This window comes from Adiantum capillus-veneris, chromosome 4, assembly GCF_014529385.1.
Source record: "Adiantum capillus-veneris isolate H3 chromosome 4, ASM1452938v2, whole genome shotgun sequence".
NCBI classification, from domain to species: domain Eukaryota; kingdom Viridiplantae; phylum Streptophyta; class Polypodiopsida; order Polypodiales; family Pteridaceae; genus Adiantum; species Adiantum capillus-veneris.
In genome coordinates, this window is record NC_140934.1 from 124711795 (window position 1) to 124728732 (window position 16938).

Below are 16938 nucleotides of genomic sequence, written 5' to 3' on the forward strand. Positions count from 1 at the left end.
TTTGGGGGAGGTACCACTTCAGAAAAGTTGTGGGACAAGTTGAGAGACTTGAAGCAGGAGGGTCTTTTAGAATATTCCACCTATGAGTCCAGATTTGTGGATTTGTGGGAACGGTGGGTTGAGTCACTAGCAAGGGGGGAAGCTACACCCGATTTCCTAAAAAAATATCGATTCATGCATGGCTTATGGCTGCTTCTCAAGGAGAAGGTGAAAGGTAGATTCCCGGCTACGTACGAGTTAGCCGTTGAGATTGCTCGCCTTAAGGACAAGAAGCTGCGAATGAAAGCCAAAGAACCGAGTCAATAGAATTAGGAACATCGCGTCGACCAACAACTACGACAGCCACCATTCCACCACCACCACCGGCTCTTGGGGTAAGAGATGACCAACAAGATATGTTGGCCCATATTACTGATCAACTGCAGAATTTGTCTGTCCACTTAATACAACAAGGGAGGAGTCAAGAAAGAGATCAAGACCCTGGAAGAGTACGACGACAAAACAAGGAGTATCATTGCTACAACTGCGGAGAAGACGGTCACGGTATGTACTACTGTCCCAAACCACGACAAAACTATAATAGAGGAGGTAGGAGGAACCAATTGTCACCCCCTAGAGAAAGAACACCCCCACCTCGAGCACCACCCCCACCAATACAAATTCTACGTCCACCCCAGACACCACTACAAGCATCCATTCCAATTCTTCCACCAGCCCCACCACCTGATCGCCCTGTAAACATCATAAGGCTAGAAGAGAAAGGAAAAGCCGTAGTAGTGGATCCACCCAGAGCAAAGGAGAGGGACAAGGGTAAGGAGAAGGTAACCTTTTTAGAACCACTTGAAGCCATGACTGTGAAACGAGCTAGGAGGGAGAAACCTACACAATCAGATGATGAGAGAAGCATGAGAGGAGAGACTAGCAAGAGGCCATCCAGGCCACGACGAAAATTGGGCATCACCGACTTCCAGCTAGGGGAAAGTTCTAAGCCCTATGATCTAACATTGGATGTGGCAGAGCAAGGAACGAAGATTACATGGCCACAGCTGCTACATCTTGCACCTAAAGTAAGGCGACAATGGTCCAAAATGGTAAGTACAAGATGCTCCAAAACAAAGGTAGCCGGAGCAATTTCGGGTTGCAACATGGATGACATCCTTCCAATTGTCGATGTAAACATAAAAGGAAAGAGGGTTGGAAACACCTACATTGATGGAGGTGCACAAATCTGTGTAATGAGCGAAGCTATGATGCTTCGATTAGGGCTCGAGGTTGACATGCCTTCTCCATGCAAGGCAAAGATGGCAAACAACGCAAAAGTAAAGTGTGTGGGTGTGGTAAGTGCCGTGAAAATAAAAGCTTTCAACACTGAGGTAGAGGTAGATGTTTTTGTAATGCCTACTAAGGGGGAGGGCTATCCACTAATCTTGGGAAGGCCATGGTTGATGGCCATGAAGGCAAAACAGGACTGGGGTACTGGCCTTCTACGCATGACCGGTAAGAAAGGGGAGACAATCTACTACGACATGAGGATTGGCAAGCAGAAGAAAATGAATTTGGAAACATCAGCAGATGAAACCACTAGCGAATCTTCCAGTTCTGAGGAGGAGACCACATCCACCGACGAAAGTGACAGTTCCATTGATGTGATGGGTATCATTATGAAGGATCCACAAAGGGTAAGCACAACTGGTGATCCATCACCAAAAGGGCAACCCAATGAAGAGGAGAGCAAATCACCTGGCCTAGGAGGAAGTAGGTTGAAGGGTATGTTGTCTACGGAATTAACACTTGAGGAGAAAGATAGTTTTTTGCAAATGTTGATGGGATTTCCTAACCTGTTCATTGACAACTATGAAAGAATCACAGGCATTACAGTGGTGGAACATCATATTAAGCTGAAGGAAGGGGTAAAACCAGTTGTGCAAAAGCTACGACGACTGGGGGTCATACAAGAAAAGGCACTCTTGGTCGAGGTAAGGAAACTGCTGGAGGCGGGATTCATCTATCCTGTAGAAAACTCAGAATGGGTGTCACCCGTAGTGGTGACGCCTAAAAAGAATGGTAAGTGGAGGGTCTGTGTTGACTACAAACCACTAAATGCAGCTACAAAGAGAGACCACTTTCCTCTCCCTTTCTTGGATGAAATTCTGAATGAAGTAGCGGGTTTTGAATGCTATACCGTCTGTGATGGTTATTCTGGATACTTTCAAATACGCATAGCCTTGGAGGATCAGCTAAAAACCACTTTTATCACGCCATGGGGTTGTTTTGCATACAGGGTTATGCCATTTGGTCTCACAAATGCACCTGTCACATTCCAAAGATATGTCACATATGTTTTTCAACCGTTCTTTGGAACATCCATAAGAGTGTTCATTGATGATTTTTGTATATATAGCTCCCGTATTTCACATTTAGAAAAGGTAACTGGAGGTTTGGCCAGGTTGCAGAGCCTAGGCGGACAATTAAATGTAGATAAATGCCACATTGGGGAGAGTAAAGTCATTCTACTAGGCCATGAAATTTCAGCAAAAGGTATCAACGCCGACCCAAGTAAGGTGTCCGCACTCATAGACCTACCTTCACCAAGGACTGCACGTCAACTGGTCTCTTTTCTACAGAAGGTGAGGTACTTAAGTAGATTCATACATCTACTATCACAACTTGTTCTACCACTACAACAACTCACTCAAAGATCAACTTTCACTTGGGACGAGGAAAGCGAACATCACTACAACAAGGTAAAGGAGGTCTTAGTCACCCTGCCAACTATCTCACCACCTAAGTGGGATGAAAAATTCTATGTCACCTCAAGTGTTGGTAATGACTCATTGGGGGCTGTGCTACTCCAGAAGGATACGACAACATCTTTCATGAGGCCAATCTACTTCTCTAGTCGAATGATGACAGCAGGAGAGAAAGGTTTCACCCATGTGGAACACTTAGTCCTAGCTCTTCGATTCACAACTACAAAGTTTAGGTCATATTTGTTGCCTAAGCAATTTGTGATTCTAACCACGGATGAAATATTTTTCTATGTCGTACAACACATGGATGTGTCTACTAGGATTACTAAATGGCTAGTTCGTCTGCAAGAGTTTGACTACACGGTACAGGTAGAAAGCACGACGAGGGCAATTTTGGGGGGACTCATGACCTACCAAGTCTTTGAAGGGAAGGAGAAGCAATCTAAGGGAGGAGAAGTCCGATTACCTCCAGTACCACCGATGGTAGAAGGAGCATACTCTCTCTACTTTGATGGAGCTTACAAGCGAGCATCCGACAAAGCAGCTGCAGGCATAGTGGTCTTTGATGACAAAGGGACAAAGGTATTTTTGTTGGGCCAATTGTTAGATTCACATTCTAACAATGAAGCTGGGTATGCAGCACTAACCAAGGGTCTACAATGGTGCATCTCGCAAGGTGTACAACGCCTTAATGTATTTGGGGATGCTCTACTTCTCGTAAGGCAAGTAAATAGAGCATGGACATGCAAGAATCCTAGTTTAAGGACTCACTTAAGTGGTGTAAAAACCTTGTTGGGTAAGTTTGAAGAAGTTCAAATACACCATATCCCAAGGGCTCAAAACCAAGAAGCAGATGCCCTAGCAAGTGAAAGACTACAGGAAGTGGTGGTTGGAGCAATAAAACTAAAGCTCCCTCTATTTCAAGGCAGTGATGCCTTGCCTGACATCATGCATTTTTTGGAAACAGGGGAATGCCCATCAGATTTAACAAAGGGACAGAAGCAATGGCTGACGCGGAAGGCCACAAGGTATCGACTCATCAATGACGGTTTGTACTGTAAGGGTAAGGACCAAATACTCAGGAAGGTCCCTCTCTCTCACGAAATCACTGGAGTAATTGCTAGCTGTCACAACGGGGTTTGTGGTGGTCACTTTGCCCTAGACATAACAAGTAGGAAAATCTTACAGGCAGGCTTCATATGGCCTAGCCTCAACCGTGATGTACACCACTGGTGCAAAACGTGTAAGTTGTGTCAAAAGGCCTGCACTAGGTCACTTATGCATGAACCACAGACACCTATTCTCTCATATGGCCCATTTGAAAAATGGGGTATCGATGCCATTGGGCCATTACCTAGGGCCAACTCAGGAAAATTCTACATTATCATGGGGGTCGACTACATGACTAGATGGGAGAGGCTACACCCACCACTAGAATCACAGCGATAGAGGTAGCTAAATTTATCTACGAGCACATATGTTGTAGGTTTGGCACACCTTTAGAGATCATCTCTGATAGAAGGCCAGGTTTCAGAGCAGACTTGGTAGGAGAATTAATGCAGAAACTGGGCATTACAAGGAGGAACTCTTCACCATATTACCCTCAATGTAATGGCCTAGTTGAAAAGATAAATGGAATGGTTTCTAAAATTATTACCAAGCAGGTAAACAATCATCCTGGAGACTGGGATAAGTACCTACTACCAGCTTTATGGACCTACAGAACTTCATTCCGTACATCCTTGGGATTCACACCGTATCATCTAGTATTTGGTAAGGAAGCAATCTTGCCCATTGAAGTGCAACTACAAAGTCTCTGAGTAATGGCAAGCCAACTTCAACAGCCCAACATGCATTTGAGAGATCACATCATCAACTTGGAAAGACTGCAGCTGGATAAAGAAGCAATAAATTATTATGCGGCACAAGCAGAGCATAGACGGCTTAGCTTTAACGAGCATCTCCGGAAAAAAGAATTGAAGAAAGGAATGTTGGTGCTCTGCTACGACAATCGCTTCGACACGCGCAAGGATAAGAAACTCCTACTCCGATGGGAAGGTCCTTTCATCGTCAGGAAAAAGTATGCCAATGGAAGCTACCAGCTTATGGAGGCTGATGGAAAACTTCATAAAACCAGGGTAAATGGTTGGCGACTTAAACCTTATTTTCTTCGATTTGACCAGGCTCCACCTATTGACATTCCAGATGAGGACACACCATCAGCCGCCACCTCCGACGATAATGATCAAACAGATGAGCTAGAGACATGAATGCCTCTAGCCAAAAGGGGAGGGCTAATGATGGGGGCTTTTCACAAGCCAAGCTCCCATACCCCTCTTCTCTCGTCCCCACCCCATGAAAACCCCCTCTTAGGGAGGGAGTGATAAAAGGCATTGGAAAAAAGTAAGAAAAAATAAAGTATGATTATGTAAATATATGAGAAAGGTAAAATAAGCCACCTCATGCTTGCGGGGCAGCCCATCCCCACCTTGCCTCCTTTTTCTTCACTGTTGCCCCGCCGTGTGTTCCTTTTCCTCTCCTCCACTCAAAAGGTCAACCCCCTCTCTCTTTCCCTTGTCCTTTCTCCTTTCTCTCTCCCCTCAAGCTACCCCACCCCTCACCAATAATACATTCTAACTCACCAATAATGCACCCTAACTCACATGCCACTTATCCTATCTTCCAAAGCAGTATACCCCACCTCCCTTTTCTCTCTCCTATCATATCCCATGACCCAAATATCCCCCTCTCTCTCTAAAGGGCGCCATGTCTCTTGTCTTGTAGCTAAATAACCTCCCCCACACTCACACACACTCAGTTTCACTGAAAAAAGGTGCCCACAGACCCATCCCCACCCGGTGGCTACCTGATTTTTCTTATGTTCACACACATCTGCACACAGATTCACCTCTGAACACACTCCCCTCTCTCCCCTCTTGTAATTACTTTATTCTCCATGTCACCTCTCACTTTTTTTTTCATCAACCCATCTCTCTCTCTTAGTCTCTCTCTCATGAGACTACTGTTTTGGCACATATACACACAGCCAGACAAAAGGGGCCCACAGTCACATGGCTTATGTAGATAATGATTTCTTCATTTCTAAATTCTAGAATTTCTCCCCCCTCCTCCCCTATATAAAGAGGGGTCACCATCACACTTCACACACACACAACATCACCAAAGAATACACTATGCACTGTGTATGCCTAGTGCACACACACACACACCCACACCATCACCATCACCGCAATCACCATGCTCGTCTTGAGCATGACCTCTACACCCTTGGGCTATGGAAGATGAAGGGCAACTAAATGAAGGATGATGGCCATAACCCTCGTGCGAGTCTTCGCCATCAACTCCCACCTATCCGCCATGTGCTCTACCACTCTCTCCCTTCTCATTCCCCTACCTTATGCTCCCTATTTCATCGCCTTATTCTCTAAATAAAGCTTGAGGTTTTGTGAGTATGTTTTCTTGCAATGTTTTGCCCATGTGAGGTGTGCGGAATCGCCACCTAGTCTTGTGTTTGGAGTGAGCTTGTGTATGTGTGAAGGGTGTGCGGATTCGCCATCCTTTTGTGGTGCCTAAGTACTAAGCCGCTATACCCCCTCCCTCATCTCTCTCTCTCTCTCTCTCTCTCTCTCTCTCTCTCTCTCTCTCTCTCACTTGATCTCATTCCATTTCCTCTTCATCATTACTCCCAAGCATCCATCTCTCTTGGATGAAAACTTTGTTATGGTGGTGTGTTGTTTGTGTCCTAGCCGCTGAAGCTAGGTGGTGCCCCCTGTTTGCTTTACCATGAAAGGTTTGAGGCGCGCCATTCGGTCCCCGGTGTTTTAGAGGCCGTCGGGGTTCGGGGTTCGCTTTGCTCTCGTCACTACGTTTGTACCCTTGAGAGAGAATGAACGAGTAGAATTTATGATACCACTCCCTTGATAGTTGTTTTAGACCGTAAAGAGTCTTTTCTAACTGACACACCAAGTCTTCATTGCCCTTCTCAACAAAACCTTCTGGCTGCTGCATATAAACTTCTTCTTGAAGATCACTATGCAAGAACGCTGTCTTGACATCCATTTGGTCAAGTTCCATGTCGTCTTTAGCAATCAATGCAAGTACACATTACAGACTAGTCATCTTGACAACTGGAGAAAAGATCTCATCAAAGTCAATACCCTGATGCTACTTAAATCCTTTAGCAACAAGTCATGCCTTGTACTTGGGTTTATTATAATGAGGTGTAATTTTTTGCTTGTACACCCATTTGCATGGTAATGCCTTTTTATTTTTAGGCAACCGAACCAACTTCCATGTTTGATTCTTATGCAACGAGTCTATTTCTGATTGCATAGCTTTCTCCCACTTCGCCTTGTCATCCAATGACATGGCTTCCTTATGCAGGAAGGCTCTCTGCAATCTGTCAACATAATGTAGTCCAGTGAGGGAGTAAATCTATCAGAAGGCCTTGAAATTCTTGTAGACCTTTTAATAACTACTCGAACCGGTTGTCTCTTAGCAATATCTTGTACTACATGAGGATTTTGTACTTGTTGTTTGGGATTAGGCACTCCAGCCCTATTGTGGATAATTCCATCTTCTTGGAAGATAACATAACGCTCCCGACCTCCACTGTATGCACAGGCTTCTTATGCATCTTTTCTTCATTGAAGTATACGTCATTACTGCGAACTATCTTTTTAGCATCAGGATCCCATAACCAAAATCCCATCTCGCTAGGATTGCCATAGCCAAGAAATATGTATTTCTTTGACTTAGGAGCCAACTTGCTTCGAAACTCCTTTGGAACATGACAATACACTTCACAGCCAAAGACTTTAAGATGCTTGTAAGAAGGTGGCTTCCCAGACCAAAGCTCTTCATGTATTTTTTCATCTAAAGCCTTGTTAGGAGATCTATTAATAAGATGGAAAGAAGTTGCTAACGCTTCCACCCAAAATCCATTAGGCAACTCTACATTAGACAACATGCTACGTAACTTCTCTTGTATGGTACGGTTCCTCCTCTCAGCAACACCATTTTGTGGAGGGTTATATGGAGCAGTCAACTCATATAAAGCAATCAACTCTCTTTTGATGCCTTTGGAATCACAAAAATTATGAAAGGCTGTAGTGAAATACTCACCACCATTGTCTGACCTTAAGCACTTTACTTTCTTGCCAGACTGATTCTCCACTAATGCCACAAAATTCTGAAATTTTGAAAGAACTTCATCCTTCTTCCTGAGAGAATATACCCACACTTTCCTTGAGAAGTCATCAATGAATGTAACAAAGTACAATGAACCTCCCATGGATACGTTAGACATAGGTCCACACACATCACTATGCACTAACTCTAATGGCTCACTTTTTGGAGTGCTTCCCCTTTTGTGTAGTGAATGTGTTTGTTTATCATAAAGACAATTCTCACAAACTGAAAAGTCTGAGAAATTGAAGCCAGGCACATAACCAAAACGAGACAAGATTTTCATTGCCTTTTGAGACATATGTCCTAACCGACGATGCCACAAAGAAACACTTGGCTGCCTAGTTACACAAATTACATGGTTTTTAACATTGGACACATGTAGCACGTACAAAGTCCCAGACTTTGAACCATGTGCTACCACTAAAGAACCTTTGGTGATCTTCCATGAACTATCACCAAATGTGCACTAATATCTTGCGTCATGAAGCTATTCAAGCAATCCGAGTGAGCTTTCGAGAGAGAAAAGTGGAGAGAACTTCTTCCTCTCCCTCCCCGCCTTCTGTATGTGTGTTTGTGTGTGTGTGTGTGTGTGTGTGTGAGAGAGAGAGAGAGAGAGAGAGAGAGAGAGAGAGAGCCGGGAAGAGATATATATATATATGTAAATACTCTCCTTCTTCTCAGCCCTTCTCTCTCTCTATAGATATATCTCTGTCCGACCCTTCTTCATACATATATATATATATATATATATATATATATATATATATAATATATATATATATATATATATATATATTATATATAAAATTATACATACATATATATATATATATATACACACACACATACATATATATATATATACATACACACACACACACACACACACACACACACACACACATATATATGTATATACACGCATACTGCATGCACACACCACACACACACAACACACACACACACACACACACACACACACACACACACACACATATATATATATACACACACACACACACACACATACATACATACACACACACACACACACACACACACACACACACATATACATATAATGTAGTTTTTAGGGTCTACTAGCAAGATTCAGGATCGCAACAGAGAAGCTTTCTTTAGAAGCAAGCTTTGTGACCTGACTCAGGTAAAGAAATATCAACAACATATACATATACATACATACATAGAAATATCAACAACATATATATATATTATATATATATATATATATATATATATATATAATATATAGAGAGAGAGAGAGAGAGAGAGAGAGAGAGAGAGAGAGAGAGAGAGAGATGAAATGAAATGTTATATTAAATGTCTTCAAAAGGCCAAAATAACCTATGAGACCAAACTGAATAAAATGTAGTGAAAAACTAAAATCTTAACTGCTAGATGTGAACTAAAGTAGCTAGCTTGAACTGTGTAGCATATGAGTAGGGGGGTGAAAGTAGTGACTGGGAGACTAATACAACACAATGTGGGTGTGTGTGTAGGAATATAATGGGTGAGATATAATACAAATGCTGATACAAGATAAGCAGGGTGTACAATCCTCAAGAGAGATAAATCATAGGAGATCCATCATGGATCGTTGGCGAATCTCATCAATGATGTGTAGTATGACCGGGCGTCGTGCATGTCGGGCCCAAGTGATCCGAATCCTCTGATGCAGCCTCCATCGATGTTGTGTAGTCCTTCACAGTCGTGGGCATCGGGATCTCCCTAGCTCGATCGCTCGATTGATCGCGCTTGATTGATCGACATGCCTTTGTTGTGAGGACAATGCGAGCTCTGTTGTGGTAGCTGCTCCTCTGGTTGCCCAATGTCTGCTCTAAAGAAGTTTGTGATCTGTCTATAGAAAGCCATCTTCGTGCCCATCTCCTGTGTCGGCTATCCGAGTCCTCCTAGTATCTTAACTGATTCAGGTCTTGGCGCATGAGCCTGGTGATCTTAGGCTGTGTAAGAGTTAGAGAGGATGCATCCAATGAGTACTGAAAGGGGAAAATCTGTCCACGATGAACTTGAAACCATGATGTCATCTCCCCATACCAACATGTTCTCTCCCTGCAAAGCTAATTGTTGAGAGGACTCAAGTGCTAGGCGAGTATATCTGTCTTTGGGGAGGTCCCACAAGCAGTGTATAAAGGAGATTGATATGGTAAGCTCCTCAACCACTATTGGCGGGGTAGCTAGCTCTGTTCCAATAATGTCATCTTGATTGCAAGGACGAGACTTGAACATAAGAACTAGAAGAGGGATTTCCTCAGAGGAGCCTCACAATTGGTGTTGGCAAGACTAAGGGGCTTGTGGCCCAAGACCCCTATTTATACTAGTGCTTGAGGAGGTTACTTGAGGAGGTTAGAATATTCTAGAACCTTTTTATTCCTTCTAGTTCTTCTAGAACCTTCTAGATCTATCTTCCACTTTCTAGAGCTTTCCAGAAACTTCTAGATTCTTTCGGAACCTCCTCCAAGTTTCTAGAATCTTCAGGCGATGATGCAGGCGATGATGCAACTAATGACATAGGCAATGACATAGACGATCATACAGGTGATGACACAGGCGATGATGCAAGCAATGACATCAACTACGAGTTCCACGAGGAGCGGTGATGTTCCTTGACTGGGGCTTCCATGGATGTTGTCGATGGAATTCTTGGACTTTGAGAGGTGCATGTTGAAGATTGTGTGCTGGTTCCCAGGTTCTTTCACTGACATCATAGCCTTTCCAATGCACCAAGTACTGTAACGTGCCACGCGAAACTCGAGAATCTAGGAATTTCTCGACCTCATATTCGTCATGTTGAATCTCAACCGGACGAGGTGGTTGTAGGGCTCTTTCTGGGATGTTAGATGTGTGACAAGGTTCTAGTTTGGTATCCTCTTTGACCGGATGGATCTTCATGGATGAGGGCAACTGGAGTCGATAGGTGATTGGATTGACTTGATGAATAATTTTAAACGGGCCAAGCCTTCAATAATCGAGCTTTTGACAGGGACGAGATGAACGTAGATCACGCTGAAGGAGCCGCACTTTATCTCCCTCTTTGTATTTTGCATGCTGCATGCGATGGAGATCTGCACTTTCCTTATACTTGGATTGAGCTTCTTTGATATGAATTGTAAGCTCTTTGTGAATTGCAGATAACCATTGTGCAAGATGAATAGTAACTGGATTCTTGAATTGATGGTGTCTGTGGATATCCTGTATGGGATGTTGACCATAATTAGCAAAGAATGGAGTGTGATGAGTGGAGACGTGAAAACTGTTATTGTAGGAGAATTTTGCTAGCGATAGGAGCTCGACCCAATTATCTTGGTGATAATTAATAGTACAACGGAGATACTGTTCCAAAACTTGATTTACTCTCTCGGTTCGTCCATCACTTTGTGGGTGATTGGTTGAGGAGAGGTTGATTTGTACTCTGAGTAGCTTGAATAAGCTTTTCCAAAAGCTAGAGATGAATTGTGGGCCTCGATCAGAAACTATGTCATCCGGTAATCCGTGATAACGATAGATATGGTGTAGAAAGAGTTTGGCCGTACCTTCTCGGTGATGGTTTTAGTGGTTGGAATGAAGTGTGCCATTTTTGTAAATTGATCCACGACTACTAAAATGAAGTCAAATCCTTGTGATAAGGGTAGCTCTACAATGAAATCCATGGAGATGGATGACCATGGTTTGCTTGGAATGGGCAAGGGATGGAGTAACCCATGAGGACGATGACGAGGGGCCTTTGATCTATTGCAAGTGTCACAAGTGTCTACATAATCCTTGACAAGCTTCCACATTTGAGGTCACCAAAAGTCAAGGGAGAGAAGCTCAATTGTCTTATTAACCCCAAAATGCCCTGCTGATGGAAGATCATGCCACTGCTGAAGTACCTCCAAGCGTGTTGGTCGTGGCGGAATATAGAGAAGACCTTTATAGTAAATTAGTCCATCAATTTCTTGAAAGTCCTCATTAACCCCTTGTCCTTGCAGTTGTTGTCTAATATTCTGAGCAAGTAGGTCCTTGGCAATTTGCGTCTTCACCTTAGAAAGAAAAGTAGAATCTTCAGGAGCTTGGCTTATGGTGACGTTTAGCTTAAGCTGCTCGGGTTTCAAAATCACTGACTCTTGTTGATCAAATGCTGCGTTGCCTTCTCTAGGTGCAAGGTAGGATCTTCGTGATAAGGAATCTGGCTTACCTTGTTGACGGCCAGGCCTATAAGAGATAAGAAAACCAAACCTTGATAGGATACCACTCCACCTGGCTTGGCGATGATTCAAAACGCGGGATGCCATGAAGTATTCCAAATTCTTGTGATTTGTATGGACAGTGATCTTATGAGGAGCTCCTTCAAGTAGGTGACATCAAGTGTCGAAGGAGTCGATTGCTAAGAGCTCTTTGTCATGGATTTCATAATTGATTTTTACAGCCAAGAACTTGCGGGAATGAAAAGCCAATGGATGTACCCGACCATCCTCACCTACTTGGGATAGAATAGCACCAAGGGAAAAATATGAAGCGTCTGTTTCTAGGATGGAAGGCTTTCTAGGATCTGCGTGAATTAGAATGGGTGCGGTTGTGAAAGCTTGCTTGAGAGTCTGAAAAGCTTTTGCGGCCTCTAAGACCCAAACAAACTTATTATGGCATGTCAATTTTGTGAGTGCTATAACCACCTTGCAATATCCCTAGATAAAGATACGATAGAAATTTACAAATCCGAGAAAACATTGGACATCTCTTACCGAGGTAGGTGTCTCCCATTCAAAGATGGTTTGAACCTTCTTTGGATCCATGGAGATTCCCTTTTCAGAGACCTTAGATTGATGAAAAGAGCACTTATCCAACTTTGCATATAACCCTGATGCACGAAGCTTTTCAAGCACTAACCGTACATGGTGCTCATGCTCTTCTTGATCCTTGGAAATATCAAGATATCATCCAAGTATATTACCATAAAATAATCCAAATACTCCCAAAAGATGTCGTTCATTAAATATTGAAAAATTGATGGAGCATTTGTGAGACCAAATGGCATGACGGTATATTCAAAGTGGCCATACCTTGTACGAAAGGGTGTCTTCCATTCATCACCTACTTTGATTTTGACTAAGTTGTAAGCACCACGAAGGTCTATTTTTATAAATATTCTTTCCTTGCCAAGGCGCTCAAGAAGCTCTGGGATCGAGGGAAGGGGATAGAGATTCTTGACGGTGATCTTGTTCAGACCCCTATAATCCACGCATATCCGGAGAGTTCCCTTCTTTTTCACAAAGAGTATTGGAGCTCCTGCTGGGCTTTGAATGCCGTATGAACCCCTTAGCAAGATTCTCTTCAATATTTTTTCATAATTCTACCAATTCATCTTGAGATAGCTTGTATATTGGGCCAAAAGGGGGTTGGGTTCTATCTTGAAGCTCTATAGCACAATCATAGGATCGATGCTCCGGTAAGAGGTCTGCATTTTTCTTCTCAAAAACATCATTGTAATCTTGATATTAACAAGACAATGCCTTCATGGTTTTTGTTGTCGACATGTCGATCGGTGTTGCAAATATCAAGAAAGTTGGATACTTTTTTGCTGCACGCATGAAGACCTTGGCTCCAAGATATATAGGCCTATTATGCCTTCCCTTCTCTTTTGGACTTTTCATGGTTCAATTCTCCTAGCCCTCCAATCGATGTTAGGATTATGTAATTCAAGCCACGATAACCCAATAACAATTGGACTGCTTGGGCTTTGTATGATATTGAACGCTATTCTTGAAACATGGCTCTTTCAATGTTACTTCTATGGTGAGTTTCATACCTGACATCCCCTGAAGCGAGGGCAATCATCAATGACCTCAACAGTTGCTGGATTAGACTTCTCTACAAGTGGTATGCCTTGTTTTTTTGCAAATCCTTTGTCCATGAAGCACGCAGTTGTGCCCGAATCTAGTAATGCTTCACAATCCATGTGCCTACTCGGCATATGGAGCTTGATTGGTAGCATAAAACTTGAAGTGGAATCAGCAAGAAGAAAGAGACTTTCTTTTGCTTGTCTTTTGTCCAACTGGTCGGTCTCTATTGAGGTTGGACGTCCATGTTTTTCAAACACGTTGAGGCCATTGCACCGTGAATCTTCATCCTTCTCTTCCTTGGACACTGTTGAACAATGTGCCCCTGCTCTTTGCAATACATACATAAGCCATTAAGCCGTCGCCTTTCCTTCTCCTGGGCTGAGAGAGGTTGAAACCGTGTTGAATCAATTTGCATGGGCTCAATGCTTGATTCATGGCCATCATGTGTCACTTTTGTTTGGGATCGCAATGGTGCCCCAAGACGCCTCTCTTGTCCTCTCTCAAATAGTCAATTATCACATTCTATTGCTTGAGAGATGAACTCGCTTAGTCTCTGAACCTTTGGCATAATCAATAAAAGATATTTTACATCATCCTTTAATCCCCACCGGAATTGGCTAATGAAATATTCCTCATGCCAAGCTAAATCACAAGTGAGCTGTTGAAATTCGGATGCATAGACGGATGCAGGTCTTAATCCTTGGCAAAGATTTCTAAGTTTGGTTTCAGCAACCCTTGCTCTATTAGTATCCCCAAAGGTTGCAGAGAACTCCCGCACAAAAGCTTCAAAGTAATGAAGGAGAGGAGATTCTTTTTCAAGTAAGGAAGCAAACCAAGAGAGAGCTGTACCCGAGAGGAGGGTCCCAATAAGGCCTACTTGAGAGGCATCATCTGGATAACGCTCTCGTTGCATTCGAATGAAGAGACACACTTGTTGGAGAAAACCTCTAAACTTTGATATAGTCCCATCAAATTTTTCAGGCATGCTGACCTTTGGCTCCTTATGTTGTTGAGAATAGTTGGATCTTGCAGCTTGTGCTTGATGTTGCTTGTCTTTTGAAGCTCTTGACTTTGACGTTGAAGATCTTGCAACGACAGTCCCAAGGTTAGGGATTGCCCTGCTTGAAGTTGAGCATTACTCTCGCGAAGTTCTTGTAAATGAGCTTGCATGCTTTGCAATGCGTTAATTGCAATGCGTTAGTGACACCTTCCATCCTCAGCTCCATGATGGCTTGAGAAGCTTAAGAGATGGTAGTCTTGCCAAACTATTATGAGCACGTATAGAGCTAGAAGAGAGCAAGAGGAGACGCTCACAATGTACAGGAACTTGGACTTGATGATAAGCTTAATATTGATTACAAGACTTAATACTTTATTAAGAGAGCTAGATATAAGGCTTGGATTACATGACTTGAGTACAAGACAAGTATTGATTGCAAGGACAAGACTTGGGACATAAGAACTAGAAGAGGGATTTCCTCATAGGAGCGTCACAATTGGTGTTGGCAAGACTGAGGGGCTTGTGGCCCAAGACCCCTATTTATACTAGTGCTTGAAGAGGTTACTTTAGGAGGTTAGAACTTTCTAGGTTCTTCTTGAGGAGGTTAGAACATTCTTGTTCTTCTAGAACCTTCTAGATCCTTCTTCCTCTTTCTAGAGCTTTCCAGAAACTTCTAGATTCTTTCGAAACGTCCTCCAAGTTTCTAGAATCTTCTAGCGATGATGCAAGCGATGACATCAACAATGATGCAGGGATGCAGGTGATGACACATGCAATGATGCAGGCGATGACAGCAACGATGGCCGACTCTCAAAAATCCATGACATTAATAAGCCGTGAGATCATAGAGACTAGAGGCTTCTCCGTGTCTCCCCATCCATTAGTGCGACCCAACCTCTCGTGATGGTCCAATGAAGGCTTCCATATCTGAACTCCATAAAACAATGCGAAATCCACGAAAGTGTCAAAAAGCCAGAGCTTCGTCCAAGGCTCCTGAAACTACATCTATGAACACATCCTCTACAATCAACCCAATGCTACATGTGCTCTATTTAGTCTAGTTTCTGCTGCTCTCCTCAATGAGAGAGAGAGAGAGAGGAGAAGAAGAAGAGAATTTTAACATCGTAGGAAACTATCCAAAGAAGCCTTAAAGATCTATTCAATGAGGAGAGTTGAACTCAAGACCTATTATCCAAGAGGGAAATGGCATAACCAATCTACCACACTTGGGTGATAGGTGGCCGTCTGGATCTCCGTAGCTTCGTGCTCGGACGATGAGAGTGCCGGTAGTGGTCGGATGAGTGTGGGCCGAGCTCTACAGTGATGGCTGCTCCTCTGGCTGTCCTATATCTAGTGAAAAGAAATCTATAATCCGTCTCTGGGACTGTCTCTCTCTCTCCCCAATAAAGCGTCTCTATATCTTTGTAACTCAAGTAGATATAGCCCAAGACATCTTTGATCCTCATAACTCATGACCCTAGAGAAAGGACCGAAACCCTCTCTGAATAAGTAGTGGAAACGGCCTCGAATCTCATAGTACACTGCTCAATGACATATGTAATGTAGCTATGTCTTTGGCTCTAGCTGGCATAAGCGGCACATACATACATACATACATATATATATATATATATATATATATATATATATATATATATATATATATATATAGAGAGAGAGAGAGAGAGAGAGAGAGAGAGAGAGAGAGCCTAAAAATTAGCAAAAAAACATAAGCAAACCCTAAAAAAACAACAAAGACAGTTTCAGAATCCTTGCAAACAACAAAATTAATGATAGAACCCTTAAAAATAGTAGAAAACAATAAAAAAAAAAACAGGCACACACAGAGACTGGGAGAGGACATGTGTGGAGGGAAAGATGGACTTTGAGAGAGAGAGAGAGAGAGAGAGAGAGAGAGAGAGAGAGAGAGAGAGAGAGAGAGAGAGAGAGAGAGAGATGAAATGAAATGTTATATTAACGTCTTCAAAAGGCCAAAATGACCTATGAGACCAATCTGTTACAAAATGGTGAATCTAATACCATGTCTGGGTACAAAAGAACTAGAACAAAGATACTACTACTAAATTCCATCCTCATATGCACTCTAGATGTCGAGAGA

The 16938-nt window shown here is 42.8% G+C and overlaps 1 pseudogene; it reads right to left on the bottom strand.

Moving 5' to 3' along the window:
* Nucleotides 1–10571: 10571 nt before the first annotated feature.
* LOC147459942 (uncharacterized) lies at nucleotides 10572–13014 on the bottom strand (annotated as a pseudogene).
* Nucleotides 13015–16938: the final 3924 nt, after the last annotated feature.